This window comes from Lygodium microphyllum, chromosome 21 (assembly GCF_053477565.2).
Source record: "Lygodium microphyllum isolate KBCC chromosome 21, Lygodium_microphyllum_v1.1.10, whole genome shotgun sequence".
Classification (NCBI taxonomy): Eukaryota; Viridiplantae; Streptophyta; class Polypodiopsida; order Schizaeales; family Lygodiaceae; genus Lygodium; species Lygodium microphyllum.
This window is the reverse complement of record NC_141155.1, coordinates 62519750-62537661: the sequence shown is the minus strand read 5'-3', so window position 1 is coordinate 62537661 and position 17912 is coordinate 62519750. Positions and strand designations below refer to the sequence as shown.

The window sequence follows — 17912 nt, the reverse complement described above, 5'->3', positions numbered from 1 at the left end:
AAATACATGTTCTCATGACAGCCCTTGTTGAGCTAAAATATGCATTACTTGCTGATTAGCCTCTTAAACAATCCCAAAACACACTAAAAATGCTCTTTTAGAGTAAAACCCTAAAATGGGAAGCGGTTCGAGAGAGTTCAGTGGAAATCCTAAAACGTGGAGCGGTTCAAGAAAGTTTAGTGGAAACCCTAATTTTTGGGCCGCCCTTCCACATCTATAAATAGACAAGGTGCCCCCATTCAGCAAAATCATCATTGTTTTGCAGGTTACACCAGCCCATACACCCTTTGCTGCTGTTGGCGTCCAGTTTCCAGCCTGCAGCCTGCCTCCATCTGCTGTCCAGCCATCATCGACTGCAGCCACATCATCTTCAGCATGTCCATTGCTGTAGGCGACAGCTCTCAACTGTTGGCGACTGCTCCAAACTGTCCCAGACTGCAATTCAGCCTGCTGTCCATCATCTCTAAGGTCAGCCAGCCTGCATTTTCAGCATTGCAAGCCCTGACACTCTTAGACACTGTTTCAGCCTGCTGTTTACAGCAGCCTGTGCACAGTTTCCAGCCCCCGATCGGTGATACACTGCTGCATTTACCAGTTTCCAGCCTCCAAACTGCTGCGTTTTGGTGACCAGCCTGCTGCCATTCACTATTCAGCACTCCTACACTCCGACTGGTGGTCACAGACTTGGGATCCGTCTTCAGAGGACGTCACACTCCGACATTGCTCTGCCCTTGAGCACACTCTATACTTTTGCATTCATTTACAGCATTCATTCACTTCAGAGTTGTGTTCTCTCTCTCCATTCTTCTGTTTGTGTTTGAGTTTTGAGTTTTGCATTTAGGTTTGAGTTTTGCCCTCTGTGTCTGTGTCTGTGTCTTTGTGTTTCTGTCGTGGTCATACACTCTGCGTGTCCTCAGTGCAAACCCTAGCACTCTTCTTAACAGCCCTCCCCCTTGAAATCCTTACAATCATCCTACATTGCACTACCAAATGCATCAAAAGCAAAGTACTACACTGGAATTTCCATAGGGCATCATAGTCAACACAACATTGCCCACTGTTGTTCAACCATTCCATATGCCCAATAGATGCTGAAAATTACCAGCCAATATAACATAACGTAAGACTCACAAAGAATCTCAAAAACATTGCCAGATTATCATGTGACATGTCGATTTCTCATGAGCTCAACTCATCTAGCAAAACCAACCCATAGCATAGCATAACCAAGCATAAACCATGGCTAAAACATCAATGGTATCAAAATATATACTGTTGTCCATGAAACTAGATGTAAACCATTGAAAACTGAGCATAATCTGATCATAAACTGATCACTTGCTAATCTGAGAACTCATCACAAACTGCTGCAAATGTGACCCCAAACTAATCACAAATTCATTGCAAAAACTGACTAGCAATCAGTGCAAAAACTGATGCACAACTGATCCAAAAAGTGACCATAAACGGTTCTCAAGCTTATCAAAAACTAAGCTGAAACTTATCAGAATTTGTCTCAAAATTGAGGCAAAATTCATACTAAATTGATCATAAGCCGATGCAAAAGTATAGTTCCAATGCACGGGTGAAACTCAAACTCATCTGCATACATTTCACAGTGACTAGTACACTAAGTAGTGACCTCATGGCAAACATACTATTAGCGCAATATCTTGGATGCATGCTGAATACATCCGAGATCCACTACATACGAGAGTTGTCCTTAACTGGAGTAGGGGAAGTGCTACCTCCCCCTTGAGCATCAGGCAATACTCCCTGGCGAAGCCCGAACTAAAGCCGGCTCTAACCGAAAGACATCTAGGTAAAGCTGCAACAACTGAGAATGGTCTGCCAAGTCATCCTCTTCCATCCATTTGGCATCCATTGGTGAATAATTCCTAAATTTCACCGAGTATCTCCTGAAAACTTTACCTTTGATCTTTTTTTCCTTATGTTCCAAAATCTGCTGAAGTACCAAAATCTCATCTAGCTCCTCAACCTCACGCTGAATTTCAACAGACATATCCTCTAGCACATCGCCATGAAAAGGCCTCAGCAAACTAACATGAAAGGCATTGTGTATCCGCCAATGTGGAGATAATTTCAACCAATATGCCACATCGTTGATCTTCTCCAATACCTGAAAGGGCCCATAGTATCTTATACTCAACTTCGGATACAATCTTTCTCTTCCTTTCATCTTTTTCGGCCTTGCCTTTTCAAAACGCAGCAATACGTAATCACCCTCTGCAAACTGCAAAGCACGTCTGTATCGATCAGCTGCTCTCTTTTGCTTTTCTTGTGATCTTTGAAGTGCATATTTTATCTTTGCATAGGCTACATTCAAGTTTTCCATATAACAATCAGCCTCAAAGATCTTATCCTTAGTTTGCAAAATAGATGGTACCTTCTTGCCACCCTCAACCACCTCAAATGGAGCTTTGCCCGTAGAACTATGCACTGTGTTGTTGTAAGCAAACTCAACCAAGGGCAAATATTGCTCCTACTGTGTCTTGTGGCCTGAAACATAGTACCTCAAAAGATCTAACATTGTGGAATTTGCTTCCTCAAACTAACCATCTGTCTGCAGATGGAAGGATGATGAGAATTTCAACGTGGTACCCATATTCTCAAACAAGCCCTTCCAAATAAACTAGTCATCCAGGGGTCTCGATTACTAATGATCGACTCTGGCATACCATGATACTTAAAGATGTGCTGTAAAAACAATCGTGCCATATGATCAGCCTTTATTTTCTTCCTCATTAAAATGAAATGGGCTTATTTGCTAAACCTACAAATGATAGTCCATATCCCATCATTTCTTGTAGATGTCTTAGGAAGCTCGAAAATAAAGTCCCTTGCAATGCTCTGCCAAGGCCTATCTGAAATAGGCAAGGGCTGCAATAAACCCGGCATCTTTTGCCTATCATGCTTTACCTTCTGGCATACGATGCACGTCTTAACAAATTGTTCTACATCATGCCTCAAAGCTGACCAATAAAAGAAATGCTCCACTACCTTGACCATGGCATCAATACCTCTGTGTCCTGCATACGAAGGAATATGACTTTCAGTAATAACTTTAGGCCTTAACTGCTTTGTGACACATAGTCGTCCATACATCATCAGAAATCCATCTCTTAGCACAAAGTGTTCATGCCTTTGGCCATTGCAAAGCTGATCATAAACATTAGCAAAGTCCAAATCAGCAACATATTGCTCTTTCATGGCATCCAACTCAATGTGATAAACCATGCTGACGGCTGAAATTTGTGGCTTGCGTGACAGTGCATCAGTCACAACATTCTTTTTACCATCAATATGTACAATTTGAAAATGAAACATAGAGAGAAAATTTGCCCATCTCATATTCTCCTCTGACAACTTTGTCTGCGTCAAAAAGTACCTCAAAGTTTGATGGTCTGTCAGCACTGTAAAATCAGCCCCCAACAAATAATGTTTCCACGTAGACAGTGCATGAATTACAACCAAGATCTTTCTCATAGACCTGCAAACTATTTTCTGCACCGTGGAGAATTTGGTTCTCATAAGTCACAACTCGACCATCCTGCATAAGAACAGCCTCAATGTTGTTACCACATGCATCACATTGAACTATGAATGACTTTCTTAGATCGGGCAATATAACCATAGGATCTGAAGTCATCTTTTCCTTCAACTTTTCAAATGCTGAAATTTGCACTGCTGTCCATCTAAATGGTACATCCTTTTTCTGCAAGGTATGCAATGGAGATGCAATTTCAGCAAACCCGCGTACATATTTCCTGTAGTAAGAACATAAACCCAGAAAGCTATGGATCTCATGCATATTCCTCAAAGGTGGCCATAATCGCATTGCTTCAATCTTTGCAGGGTCCATGCGAATACAATATGCCCAAAAAGTGGATTTCATGCAAGAAAATTTCACTTTTCTTGTCATTGATAACCAACCTATGGTCATGCAATTCATTGAACACAATATCCAAGTGTTTTCTATGCTTCGCCTCATTCTTTGAATAGACAATCGTGTCATCAAAGAAAGTGCCCTCAAATCCTTTATGTGGCCTGAAGATACAATCCATCATCCAATTAAAAGTAGCAGTAGCATTCATAAGTCCAAAAGGCATAACAAGAAACTCATACAATCCAAAAGATGTCCTAAAAGCTATCTTAGACACATCTTCTGAACTAATGCGTACCTAATGATACCCACTTTTCAAATCTATACGGCTAAATATGGCTGCCTCTTGCAATCTATCCATAACATCATCGATTCGAGAAATCGAAAAGTGATTCTTTATTATGATCTTGTTCAAAGCACGATTCTTTATTATGATCCTTCTTCAAAGCACGCTATGAACCATCATTTTTCTGTACCAAAAGCACTAGATAACAAAAAGGAGATGAGCTAGGCTGAATCAACCCTTTTTCTAACAGCTCATTTACCTGAGTCATAATCTCCTGTTGGGCTCCGCTGACTCTGTAGGGTGGCTTATTAGGTGGGCTACTTCCAGGGATAAGATCTATGTCATGATCTTCTGGCCTTTCAAACGATAGCTGCCCTGGAAGTGACTGAGAGAATCAATCAACATACATTTTCAGAAATGACATGCGATCCTTTTCTAACTTAGACATGTTTTCAACATTCTCACTATAATCTTTATCCTTAGTAAAAACCAAGTACGCTAGAAGATAATTTTTCATTACTTTAGAAATGGCAACTGTAGATACAACAGAAACAGATTCACCTTTCAACTTTACATTAAGTGCAAGTACCTTTTCCTTATACTGAATAGTGATCTTTTTTACACGAGAATCAATCACTACATGCATATGGTGACACCACGGCATACCAAGCAATACATCACAACCCTCAAGTGGAGCAATGAAGAACTCTTTGCTGTCCACATATCCTTGTATGTGCAACCGAAGCTTTCCAATGAGCAATGTGGCAAGCTATGCATGGCCTTTACATGCCACTTCAACTTCCCCCATGGGTCTCATCTCATCCTCACTGATGTCTAGATGGGCAACCATGTCAACAGAGATGAAGTTGACTCGTGCACCATTATCAAAGAAAATCAATACATGCTAATCCCTAATTTTGCCCCATGCTTTGCACAACTCAATAGCATCATCATTGGGCTAATCACTAACAACATCGAGCACCAATCCTGCTGATGTTTTGGGCTTCTTTCCTTTAGAATCTCTCTGATTTTCTGATTTTTTAGCTTGCTGCCTATTGGGACAGTCCCTTGCAATGTGACCCTCCTATTCACAAATAAAACATTTATTTACAGTCATCAATTCCCTACATTGTGCCAATGTTTTCGAGCCCTTTCTTTGTTGTTTTAGCCTCTTTTCAAACTGATTTTCAGATCTGTCCCTTTTCTCAAATTTAAACACCTTTTTATTCGGCTTCTCCCCACTCTTTAGGAAACCCGAATCCTTTTCATGCAGCAAAGCATCGGCTGTAGCAGCAGTCTCTATAAGCTGAGACATGCTAGACACGGTGGATTTAATGCAAAAATTCCTAATTCCTTTGGGCAGCCCACAAACATATTTTTCCACTTGCTCATGAAGGGGTACAAGGCGATAAGAAATAATAGGCAGCAATGCATCCCAAAACTTCTTATTATATTGCTCCAAATTCTTACATTCCTTAGCATCCAACTTATTCCAAGCTGTCATGATGTCCACCTCAAAGATACTTATCAACCAATTAGATACAAACATTTACTTGAATTGAACCCAGATTGGCGGTGCTCTACCTTGCATCAAAAGAGTGGACCACTAGTGTAATGCATTCCCTTTCAAGAAAGTGACTGCCTTTCGAATCTTTGAGGACTCCGTGAAGTTCCCCCCTGAATAGGCTGCATCAAACTGCTGAATGAAAGTCAAAGCTTTCAGCCTATCTTGTACACCGATAAAGGACTCAAACTTCACTCCTTTTCCACCCTCATCATAGTCTTTTGCTGCCCCTTTGGGTGTCAAGTTGTCATACACTAGTTGCTGCAAAAAGGGTGCATTTGCTGAATTTACATCAAAACCAACGCAAAATGGAGCATTTGCATGACCAGCATTCATTCCTTGAGCCCCATAAGCACCAATTGTTTTATTTCATTAGCATCTTTGGGAGCTTCAAATGAAGGGTTTGGCATTATCTTCTGTGCATCTTGCTGTCCCGAAGGTGTAGAAGACTTCTTCTTCTTGCCTTTGTTGTTCTTCTTTGGAGCATTGAAAAATCGGGTAAATTGAGGATCCTTTGCCAATTCAGCAAAGAGATTTACTGCTGTCCTCATCAGATTCTTCAACTGGTCATCAAATTCCTCTTCACTTTGCTGGTCATCAACCTCCTTATGCCCTGAAGGCCGTGCATCTTGCCCAACAACAACATTTTCAGCTTGCTATCCATGGTCTGAGGCTTGTCCAAGGTTAGGCATTGCATTTCCTTCATTCCCATGTGAACGTTCATACTCATCATCATTGCTCGAATCCATCTCACTGTATGAAGACATATTGCTGTAATTTCTCAACTGAGAGTAAAAATCAGCACTGGCACAAAGATTTGGCTTGCAATCAGGTACCTCGGGCCCACCAAATCAAGGGATTGAGTGGTATCCCGGCAATGAAACCATGTAACCAGCCTTCCTCCTCGGATAGGGTGGTAAATCCCTGATTACAACTTAATTACAGCAGCAAACAATAAATGCAAATCTGAAAATACAAATTTACCTACTGATCTTGGACAATGCACACCCGATTGGCCCCAAAATTAGCGCCCCGTCCGGTATTTCTTTAGCTTTATTGAAGAAAAAGTTGATTTACAATGGGATTCTCCCAATCCCTTTCGGTATTTCAACTCCCCTTTCTGTCCAAAGTGACCCGCAAGTCTTCAATCTATTTTCCCCCTTGATTTGGCACTCAATTGGCCTTCACCCACCTCATAGACGATGGAAATGCCCCAAATTCAATGGCTGGCTAGTCCTCCACCTGAATTCAGCTGAAATTCACCTTCAGCCTTGTTGAATCCAAGTCTTGGAGCTTCCAATTTTCGGCACGCTTTCCAAGGCTTCTGCTAAACCCTAATTTTTGCTGTAAATTAGGATTTACAACAGAGAAATTTGCAATTTCTCAACTTCCAAAGGTCCAAATGTTCAGATCTTCGAAGCAAGGCTGTGAAATGACTGGGAGATGAGAGGGAAAGCTGTAGAGAGAGAAAATTCAGAGTTTTCTCGCGAAAAATGACTGAAAATCAGTCAAGTGCAGCTGTTGCCTTGCCACAACAACATGTAGATACAAAGAACTGAAGAAAATCAGTCATTTATTGCTATTGCCCTGCATCAACAGCCTATAGATGCTGTCTCCTGCTGTTGATTGGTCTTCTTTTGCCCCTGGCTGCCTCAGAAGGTCCTCCAATTGCTGCAAATCAAATCAGCAGCCTCCCCTCCCTCTCTCTTGCAGGCTGAATTTATAAAAATGCCTCTCTCCAGCCTCTAAAGACGTTTTTAAGTCTTGCATGGGCATTTTTCACAAGTGGCAACCTTCCCAAATGGTTTTTCTAACCTTTTTCATAATTAAATATTAATTTTCAGCCTTAAAATACTGAAAATTAATCTAATAATTATTTCAATGCCTTGAAAAATAATCTGACTGGCCAATAATTAAATTGGCTAGGCAACTTCCATTCCTGAGTGTCTCTGTGCCATCTTTGACCTTCAGATTAGCATTAGGTACCATTAAACGCCACTTCTTAGTGTCACCAACTGAATAACTTAGGCCATCAATTGGCACTAGATACTACCAAGTACCTGTGCAGCATAACTTATAGCAACTTTTGCCTCTGACATCCCGTGATTTCTCCGAGTCCTGAGCTCATAAATTTACTTTAATCCCAATTGCACCTCACATGTGCATCATTTACTTAATCATGTGATTAAAAATTAATCCACATGTTAAGTAAGGTTTCAAAAATACATGTCCTCATGACAGACAATCAAGCCCTTCCTGTAATCTAAATAAGTGGATCCCTTCCACACCTTAGACTTTTTCTAGGCTGGAGGATTAGAGTCAGTGTAAGGAAGAGGATGACTTGGTGAAGGAGTCTATATCTCACTTCTTTTTCTTGTCCTTCCGTGAGGCTACTAACTCCTTGCAGTCCTTCTACAAATGTTCCTTCTTATCACAGCAATAACACTAGGTTGTATCTCACTTCTTCTTGTCCTTTTTCTTCCATGAGACTGCTAACTCCTTGTAGTCCTTTCACAAATGTTCCTTCTTATCACAACGATAACACTAGGCCTTTAACTTCTTCCTCTCACCCCTCTCTGAAGCTGTAAAGGCCTCATTGGAACCTCCATAATGAGACAGAAGCCTCTCCTAAAAACGCAAAGATACCTCATACTCAAGTAGCATTGAGGATATATGTATAAAGCTCACAATTGTAGAGGATGTCTGCACCCTCAAATCATTCACCACTCCATTAAACTCCAAGAGGAGCTTGTAGAGTACCATTCCCACTAGATGTGCCTCTGAAAGGGCAAGCTACATGTCTTGAAGTTAGTCCTATACCTATGTAATACGAAGTAAAAAGGATTGAATGGTATCCTACGGCTCAAACTTTATCTACTGAAGTCCACCATAAAGGGTCACTACATGCATAGTCGAAGGTGTCTTATACAATATCTAAAGCTTTGACCATATTTCTAGGGACATCTTATAGGAGGTAACCATCAATAAAACTTCTTTAGAAATACACTAAAGTAGTTGAGAATACGTATGTGCATCGTCTGAATCCCAAGTAAGCACATTTTCCTTATGGTTGTCCTCATCAAAATCTTCAGAAAGAAGAAAAGGACGTAGAGATCAAGGAATAGCTCCACATATAATGTACCAAATCGGCTTTTGCACAAACCAAGCTTTCATCATAGCACTCCATGTAAGATAGTCAGATCCATGTAGCTTATCATCTGTAGAAGTGCACAGAGGAGCCATCTAGAGAGGATAAGAATAGAGGATAGAGAATAGAAGGTATATTAGAGAGAATACAACCAAACTAACAGCCAAGACATCACAAAACGAGAGTTCACATGCAGTGTCACCAAAAATCTGATCACAAACAAAGGGCAATCACTGCAAAATGAAGCAAGACCAATCAAAAACTACCAAAAACAGCAAAAATAGAATGCATAAAGAGCCTCCCAACCACAATTAGGGATAGAAAACCAAAAATACAAGCTGATTGAGCATTTAATGCAGCAAATCAACAATTGCAGGCTAGAATCCAAGCGCAAGCTAAAAATGCGTAGTGGTAGTCTAAAAACACAAGCAGCGATGGACCTTTGACAAGCTGACAATGATCAACAAAACAGATCGCCTAATCAATAGGGGGAGGAAAGACCTGTAAAGCTAGATCCTACAATCTGATACTATATTAGAAGTGGTGCAGCAATGGAAGTATAGACAAGTGCTGAAATACACTGTTGAACACAAGACAAAAGAGAAAGAAAACAGAAGAACGTTGCAAAGGGAGAGAGTTCAAAGATGTGCTCAAGAAATGGAATCCATATACCAAACACAAGAATGACGCATACAACAATTAGTATCTAGCTCCTAGGCACTGGCACTAGCTCCCTCTCTATAGAACCTATAGGTAATAATCTGAATGAGAAGAGAGTTGGATATATAGAGAAGAAAACAATGCCAAAATAGGGGCAGGTCAGTAAGCATAAAATGTCCCAAATAAGGATAAAATGACCATAATAAAATTCCCAAATAGCCTAGCCATACCCGACATAGATCAAACTCTCACATGAGTTGTCAGGACTACTAACACCTACTACCTAGCGACTTCCTATAACAGTTTGTTGTTTTGCCATCGCCAACTCCTCCAACACCTATTCCTGCTTTTGTTTCTTGCCTCCAACACCTAGCATCAAGTTTCTCTCTAATGTAACTCCTTCCACAATTGCATTTTGGAGTCCTGGGCTACCGCTTGGCTGTCGCTTGTATCATGTTCCATCATCTTTACTATTGCATGGTGCTCCATAGCCTCTAGTCATCAATGTATCAATGTTTTTATCTTCTCCACACTCAACAACTCCAAATGGTGGTTCTTGGACTCGGAATTTGTCTTCAGTGGATGTCACACTCCAACACTCACTACTCTGCCCTTGAGCATTCTCTACACTCTTACATCCATTTATTGCGCTAATTCATTCACTTTAGAGTTCTCTTTCTCTACCTGTGTTTGTATTTTTGCATTTTCAGTTTTATATTTTGCGATTAGGGTCTGAGTTTTGCACGTCACTGTTTGACTCTTTGTGTTTCAGTCATGGTCGTACATTCTCTATTCCCTTAGTGCAAACCCTAGCATATCATCTTCACATGGGATCAAAGCCAATACTCTTGTAAAGAGTATCCTACGGATACTGGAGACTTGGTTTTGTACGAGGTATAGGAATGACACGTAACCAATTCATAATATCTCAAACACCTTCTTGGGATCCCACGATGTCTTATCAAGCTTCTCCATCATTGGAGGCATTATGGACTCCGTGAGAAAGGTGACACCCCACCTTCACCTTCACCTTCTTTTACTTCTCATGTTCCAAATTTCAATCTCATGACCAAGGAGGAGTTTGAAGAGTACTTGCATATCAGATATAGTAGCTTACACCCCTCCTACCAGTTTTGTTACTACATCCAAACTAATTGGTGTGGTTGGTTGCCTCTCCAATGGAGGACATGAGACATTTAGAACGACTCTGCTAGAGTTTTCCAATTTTGGGCAATGCCCAATGTAATTTGAGTGGTGTGGACACTTATTAAAGTGTCAATGTAGAGTGTGTACACCTAGTGTCTTAAAACATTAAAGTAGCAACACTAGACTCTAGAGTAAATAAACCTAACTCTAGTTAGTTGGTGAAAGGCTAGTTAGGTCAACTCTTGACCTAAACATTAGTTGCACTTTCACTGTCTCATTTTCACTCTTCTCCATAACTCTCACATGCTCTCACTGTCTCGTTTTCACTCTTCTCCATAACTGGTGCCATTTCTCATAGTTGGTATCAGAATAGCTTCTATGCATGGATTCCGAATAGCCCATAGAGACAGGGAACGCCCGTTCTGGCACATAGGAACAGATTAACGCATTCCGGGAGGTCCGAGCCCAAAAAATACTAGAGGAATATTCCAGCCCGTTCCCTGTCATGTTCCTTGGCTGTTTCCTATTTAGAACGGCCGTTCCAGCAGCTAACTTTAAGGGAAAAAAATTTTGTCGATTGACGTCGCGATTCGCTGGCCCAACGTCTCTTGTCACTAGCCCGCAACTCTCCTACCTCTCCCATGCCTCTCGCCTCTGTCGCCTGCCTTACATGACTACCCCGCCTGCTTCCACCTATGTCGCCTACCTTGCCTGTGTCACCCGCTTCTCCCGCCTGCCCTGCTTGCCACACCTGCCTCGCCTGCTCCCGCCTCTCCTGCCTACCTAGCCTGACTCCCACCTGCGATTAGGTGAGGTCCGAGGAATCTCGTGTTGAAATTTTGGCTGAAATTTCTACAATTTCATTGAACTTTGACACATGGATGTTGAAATTTTGGCTGCAAATTTTTGCAATTTCATTGAAGCTTACTGATTATTTGTCACTTTTATATAGATGGCAGCATTGACATCTATGGGATCTTCATCATCCTCAACAAGTACTTCGTCAACAACTGGACGAAGTCGAAGCACTACTTGGTTATGGAAGGATGAGGTAGATGTAGGGGTGCCATTGAGAGGTGGAGGGGCTCGCCCTTGGAAATGCAAACTTTGCTCTTATGCTTGCACTAGTAGGGCTGATAAAGTGAGAGCCCATCTTCTACATGAGGAGGGGAAAGAGGTGCGTTTTTGCACCAATGTATCAATTGAGAAAAGACACGAGTTACTTGACCGCATAGCCACTTCTATGGGGAATTCACATGCCAAGAGGATGCCAAATATAGCAATGGATCCAACAACATGGACTCCAAGGCCAGCAGGGCATGGTGCTTCATGCAGAAGACCACCAAGATTAGTGGCTACGCAGCCTTCTCGTGGGCCATCAATGGTAGCAAGTCGTGGTGTTAGACAAAGTTCGTTGCACACTTCATAGGAACCAAAGAAAAAAGAGAAAACAGATGCAACAATGGCACGCTTTTTTTACCATGACCATATTGCATTCAAATCAGCCAAGTCACCTTATTTTTTAAATATGGTGACAAAGATTGCAAAGTATGGACCCACATATGAGCCCCCTTCATCACAAACTATCAGGACTACATTGCTTCAAAAGGAGAAAGCAGCCATAGAAATTGCAACAGCAAATATTCGCAATCAATGGGCAAGAAATAGAGTGACATTGATAGCAGATGGATGGAGTGATACACGCCATAGGTCCATACATGGTGTTGTCGAATATTCTCATGGGGATGGATACTTCATTGGCAGTCATGATGCTTCAGAGATTGGAAAGAGTGCAGATGTATTGGCATCCGAGTGGTGCAAGACAATGCAAGCTGTTGGGATAGAAAATGTAGTGCAATTTGTGGCAGATGGTGAACCTACAAACAAGGCAATAGGAAACATTCTAATGGCAATGTATCCACATATCCCCTTTAGTCCATGCATGGCGCATTGCTTGAATAACTTGTTGAAGGATATTGGGGACTTGCCATGGATTGCATCTCTTGTTGCGAAAGGCAACAAGATTATCACACTTATATGCAATCATCAGTACTTGCATGCTGAGTTTCGTAAGAGAAGTGACAAAGAACTTCTCAAATACTCTGATACACGATTTGCATATAACTTTCTTATGCTTGGTCGATTGCACTATTGCAAAGGTGCAATTAGGGAGCTATTTGCTAGTGATGAGAATGAAAATTGGACCGGGACTACCACTGCTAGTGCTGATAGAGATTTTTGGGATGAGGTGAATTGCACCAACCAAATGGTTGATCCTATTATGCACATGTTGAGGCTTGCAGATGGCATGGATACATGCATTGGGAAGATCTATGAAGGTATGGATCACATGATTGAGAAGCTAGAGAGTAAAACCAAATGCAAACATGTATAAGTAGATCAAGGAGTTATGCATCACCAGATGGAATGAGTATGACTCTCCTATGAATACCGCAACATATGTGCTAGATCTTGAGTTTCAAGGAAAGACACAAGAAAGAGACCTTGAGGTGGTCAAGGCTTGGAACACATTGCTTGCAAGGCTTTATCCTAGCCGTGACATGCAACGCAAAATTAAAAATCAGATCTCTGTGTATCGACAAACATTAGGGATGTTTGGTATAGAAGATGCACTAGAGGACAGGACAAATATTGGAGCTGCTTTATGGTGGGAGGACTTCGGCGCAAAAGCTCCAAAGTTGCAAAGTTTGGCTATTCGTATTCTTAGCCAAACAATTAGCTCTTCTTGTTTAGAGCAACTATGGAGCTCATTCAATCACATTCACTCAAAGAAGAGAAATCGTCCTGGTACAATGAAGACAAATGACCTAGTTTATGTGAGCTCAAATCTTCGCTTGCTAGCTCGTACATCAATTGCAAAGGCTGATTCTTTTATAGGTTGGGAAAAAGATGACGATGATGATGATGATGATGATGGAGATGGTGATGGGTAGGATGTTGTTCAGCAGGATGAGCATTCAAGCACAGTGGAGCCATCTTCCATAAATCAAGTTTAGTGCATATTTTGTGTCTTTGCAATGCACACTTGTTGGACTTATGTAACATTATTGATTACAATGTTGAGTCATGAATGCAACAATCCATTGCTGATTACAATGTTTTGAATCTTTATTATTGTTGAAACTTGATCATTATGTCTCTAATTTCACGAAATTATGGTTGATATGATCTCTCTCTAAGACTTAAGTGTTGACTCTCTCTCTCTCTCTCTCTCTCTCTCTCTCTCTCTCTCTCTCTCTCTCTCTCTCTCTCTCTCTCTCTCTCTCTCTCTCTCTCTCTCTCTCTCTCTCTCTCTCTCTATATATATATATATATATATGTGTGTGTGTGTGTGTGTGTGTGTGTGTGTGTGTGTGTGTGTGCCGTTCCCTTCATTCCCGTTTCCTAACTTTGGGCGTTCCCCCCATTCCGAGGGGTCCCGTTCCCCATTCCTGGTAACTATGGAATAGCCACCATTAGCGGGTGCCACTCCCCAAAGGTCCCCTATTGCCACCAGCTCTCAACTTCAGCTCCACTGCCAACAACAAGTCTACCTCCAGCCACCTATCTTGTAGCTTAGCCGCCTTAGCGCTCTCTTCCAACTACCTACCACCTCTACCCTGCCTACGCGCTGCCCAAACACCTTTGCTCTACCTACGCATTGCCCAAACGTCACCCTACCCTATGCATTGCCCACACAATGTCATCGCCCTATCTCCTGCACAGTCCTACTCTGTCGCCTATCCACAAAGCTACCCTACTCATGCCTCCTTCAGCTGAGCTCCCTCATCCCACAACCACCCAATAACCAAAATGCCATCACACTTATTGGTTACCCCATCATCAATCTAAAGACAAGGCATGTACAAATACACTAACATTGCACCAGAGAGCAAGTTGAGCTAGGAACCATCTGCCTAGAGTTTGTGCCTTCACCAAAAAATTTTACACACATATTGACCAAGCTAACCAGTTCTTCAATACTTACTCCCAAAATCGACATGGGTGCTCCCTCTCTTACTCTTTCAACCTAAGAGGAGAGGGGATTCCCTCTTATCCAATGATGAGAGGGGACGGCTTTCTTCTCTTAGTGTTTACAAGATTTTGATTATTTTTACTTCATGGATATTATTATTATACTTTGTATCATTATCCATATCATCAAGATAATTATGATACTAAAAGGGCACTTGGACAAGTGAACAATTCTCCACCAAGGGAATTGTCCAAGTGGCACTACCACATAGCATTTTGCTTGAGCATGACCTAGTACAATGCCCTTTACATTATTCCATGTATTGACATTTTGTTCTTATAAACATGCATTTGTGCATATCTATCCCTTTTCAGTCAAAGAGTAGTCAACTTTGGTTGCACTATATTCGTGGTAGCTCACATGGCAATCTCCATGAGTAATTTCTTTGAAAACTTTAAACACATACCCCCATACTTCTCTTCACCAACACCCAAGATTGGTCGAGATTGCTTGTCTATTTTGTCACGTATTGGGTGTAACCATCCCTTTTATTTTTCCTAGAGACATGAATACTCAATAGGATTAGCTCAATCTCCGAATGAGTCAACCAAAAATTTAAAAAAATCATATAAGGAGGAATACTAACAAGCTGAGCACCGAGTATGAGATATATGAGATGGCCAACTGCTCATCTTGGAAGCTGGTCTGGAACAACTGTCTGAATTTTTTGAAGTAACTTCTCCGGTTCTTAAAAACAAATGCAATTAGTTATTCCAATTAATAGCTGAAACAAAAAGTAAAGTTCTCAACTTCAATTCAAGGACATTTTCTAGTCACATAAATTAAGGCTCTTGAGTCGAGATGCACAATGCACCATACAGCTTGAGAAACTAGATGATGCGAATATTAGATCAAATATGCAATCCTTCACCCCTATATTATGAAAGGCGATGGATGTTAAGCGGAGGGTATTGTTATATTGACGCAAATCGTCTTACTTACCTTCAGAATAATTTAAAGAGATTAAGGTGGATGGAAGCCCTTAAGGTTGCCAAGATTTATCTCTTCTATGAGGCCAGCGTAAACTCAAACATGTTCACTAGAGTACGATAGGTCAAACTAAACCGGTACATCTATAAGGAGGTTACAAGCATACACTAGATTTCCAATGGCATTCACTCAACTAAATGCAAGGCTTATGTACAAGAGTGTAGGCCAGTTTTTCTACAACACCATGGGCCACAAAGTGGCCTACCACTTTGGTCCTGCGATAATGTCTCACATGACTGTCCTGTATACACTTCACCTTTCCTCTATTCCTCCAATGTTCTATGTACTCTGTAACTTGATGAGCTGTACAGACCTGATCTTACTTGCCATGACTAGCTTGGACCACGTAATCTGTCAGTCATAAGACAATTACCACATGGGGACACCATGGTCTTGAAGACTTCTTGTCGGAATTTTTAGCACAGCTGATATAGAGAAAGCAAGGAAAAGTGAAAACAGTAGGCAAACCCGCACACATGCATGCAGAGACACAGAGAGAGGGGGGGGAAGTCAAAAAGAATAGCAGAAGTGCATTTAGCAAGATCAACTGTTATTCATTGCACATCCTGCCTGCTGAAGGTCACTGCAAATTTTATCTAAAAAAGTACTTTCTGCCCCGTGAACGATTAAACCCACTAGGAATTTAAGGTCAATTTTATCTAAAAAGCAATTTCTGCCCTGGGAATATTTTGCCTAAAAATAGGAATCTAACGATAGCAGACTGTAGCTCAAGCGTATGTCAGCTATTCCAGTTCTGAACATCTTTGTTCCGGACAATTCAAGAAAGGACTAAAATTGCAGATACTGTGAGCGAGCAAAATGTTTGCAGAGTGCCAGATTTTGCGATCCTATACTGTGCAACAGCCAGTTAAAATTCCATCGTAGGAACCATGGCTGGATTGGTTTAAGAAAATAAAACTTTCTGTGTGCTTGATGCATTCAGTTTGCTGGATTGTTTAAAGAAAGCAAGGCTCTCTGCATGCCTGATGCATTTCGTTTACAGAAACGTCATACATTGCAGTACATTAATTGCATAGGAAGAAAGCTGCCAACCATGCCTGCTAGAGTGGAACTCAGAACAAAGACCTGGCTTAGTGAGGTAGATTACATGCCCGATATAAGATAGAATACGCCAAGCTCCGAGAATGGTGGATTAGGCCTTGGTTCCAATGCCAGGCTGTAAGGTACAGAAGCCAGTGCATGATAATTTCCAGTGCACTGAAAGGCGAATGCTCTCTCTCTCTCTCTCTCTCTCTCTCTCTCTCTCTCTCTCTCTCTCTCTCTCTCCGCTTCTTTTTCTTCTTATGCAAGGCTCTCCCCTTCAACCTCGTTCTCCTTATGCTACACACACACACACACACACACACACTCTCTCTCTCTCTCTCTCTCTCTCTCTCTCTCTCTCTCTCTCTCAAAGTGTCACATCAAGATAGGGTTTTCTGTACGCTAAGAAATACAGTCTCTGCTTATGCACACTGGGTCCACGGGGACACACACACAGAGACCCATACATGCAGAGGGAGGGGACATAACCCTGTGTTTTTATCTTATTGTCTGCCGAATATGGCATCGGAGATAGCACGACTAGTCCTTGGTTTAATGCCAGTCGTTGTCGCATTAGCACCAAGGTCATCGGAGCGCCGGCTGTATTCTTTAATCGTCTTCCAAGATCCCATTTGGACAGGAAAATGCGGATTGCTTTTGAGGCACGAGGCTTGTATAAGAGTGCGATGAGCAATGGTCGTCTCATTACCATCCGCCATTCGCCAGACCCCTTCCTTCTGTTCTGTTCTGAGCATGTCCGCCTGTTCGCTCCCTCCTTCCCCCTTTGCTGCTTCTGTCTTTCAGAGTGTGCACTCTGGAGGATATGCATTTTGTTTTTTTTTGTTTTTTTCCCCTTGGAAAAGTAAATTATATTGCCTTTTTTTTAAAAAATTTAAAAAAAACTAGGATTAGCATCTATCTTGGAGTATAATTAGGCGTTTCATGCTTAGATTTTCACAGCGCCTTCTCGCGTTTCACTCGTTCCCATGGAGCCACGGTAATAGCTCCTATCGAAGCAACTAAAAGAATTTTAGAAAGAGGATTCATGCAAGATTGATATAACTAGGTTGACACTTGCAGCTTGGTAAAGAAGTATGAAGTTCTATATGCAGTTTTTTACACCTATTCGCACAA

At 41.5% G+C, this 17912-nt stretch overlaps 1 protein-coding gene across 1 annotated transcript in view; it reads right to left on the bottom strand.

The window, feature by feature from the left end:
* LOC148018073 (putative LRR receptor-like serine/threonine-protein kinase At1g67720) overlaps nucleotides 1-17574 on the bottom strand; it is a 28081-nt gene extending 10507 nt beyond the window's left edge. Inside the window, exon 1 of the mRNA XM_087662039.1 lies at nucleotides 17488-17574. The gene's annotated coding sequence lies outside the window, so the exon portion shown is untranslated. The remainder of the gene's footprint in view (nucleotides 1-17487) is intronic.
* Between the last annotated feature and the right edge of the window lie 338 nt (nucleotides 17575-17912).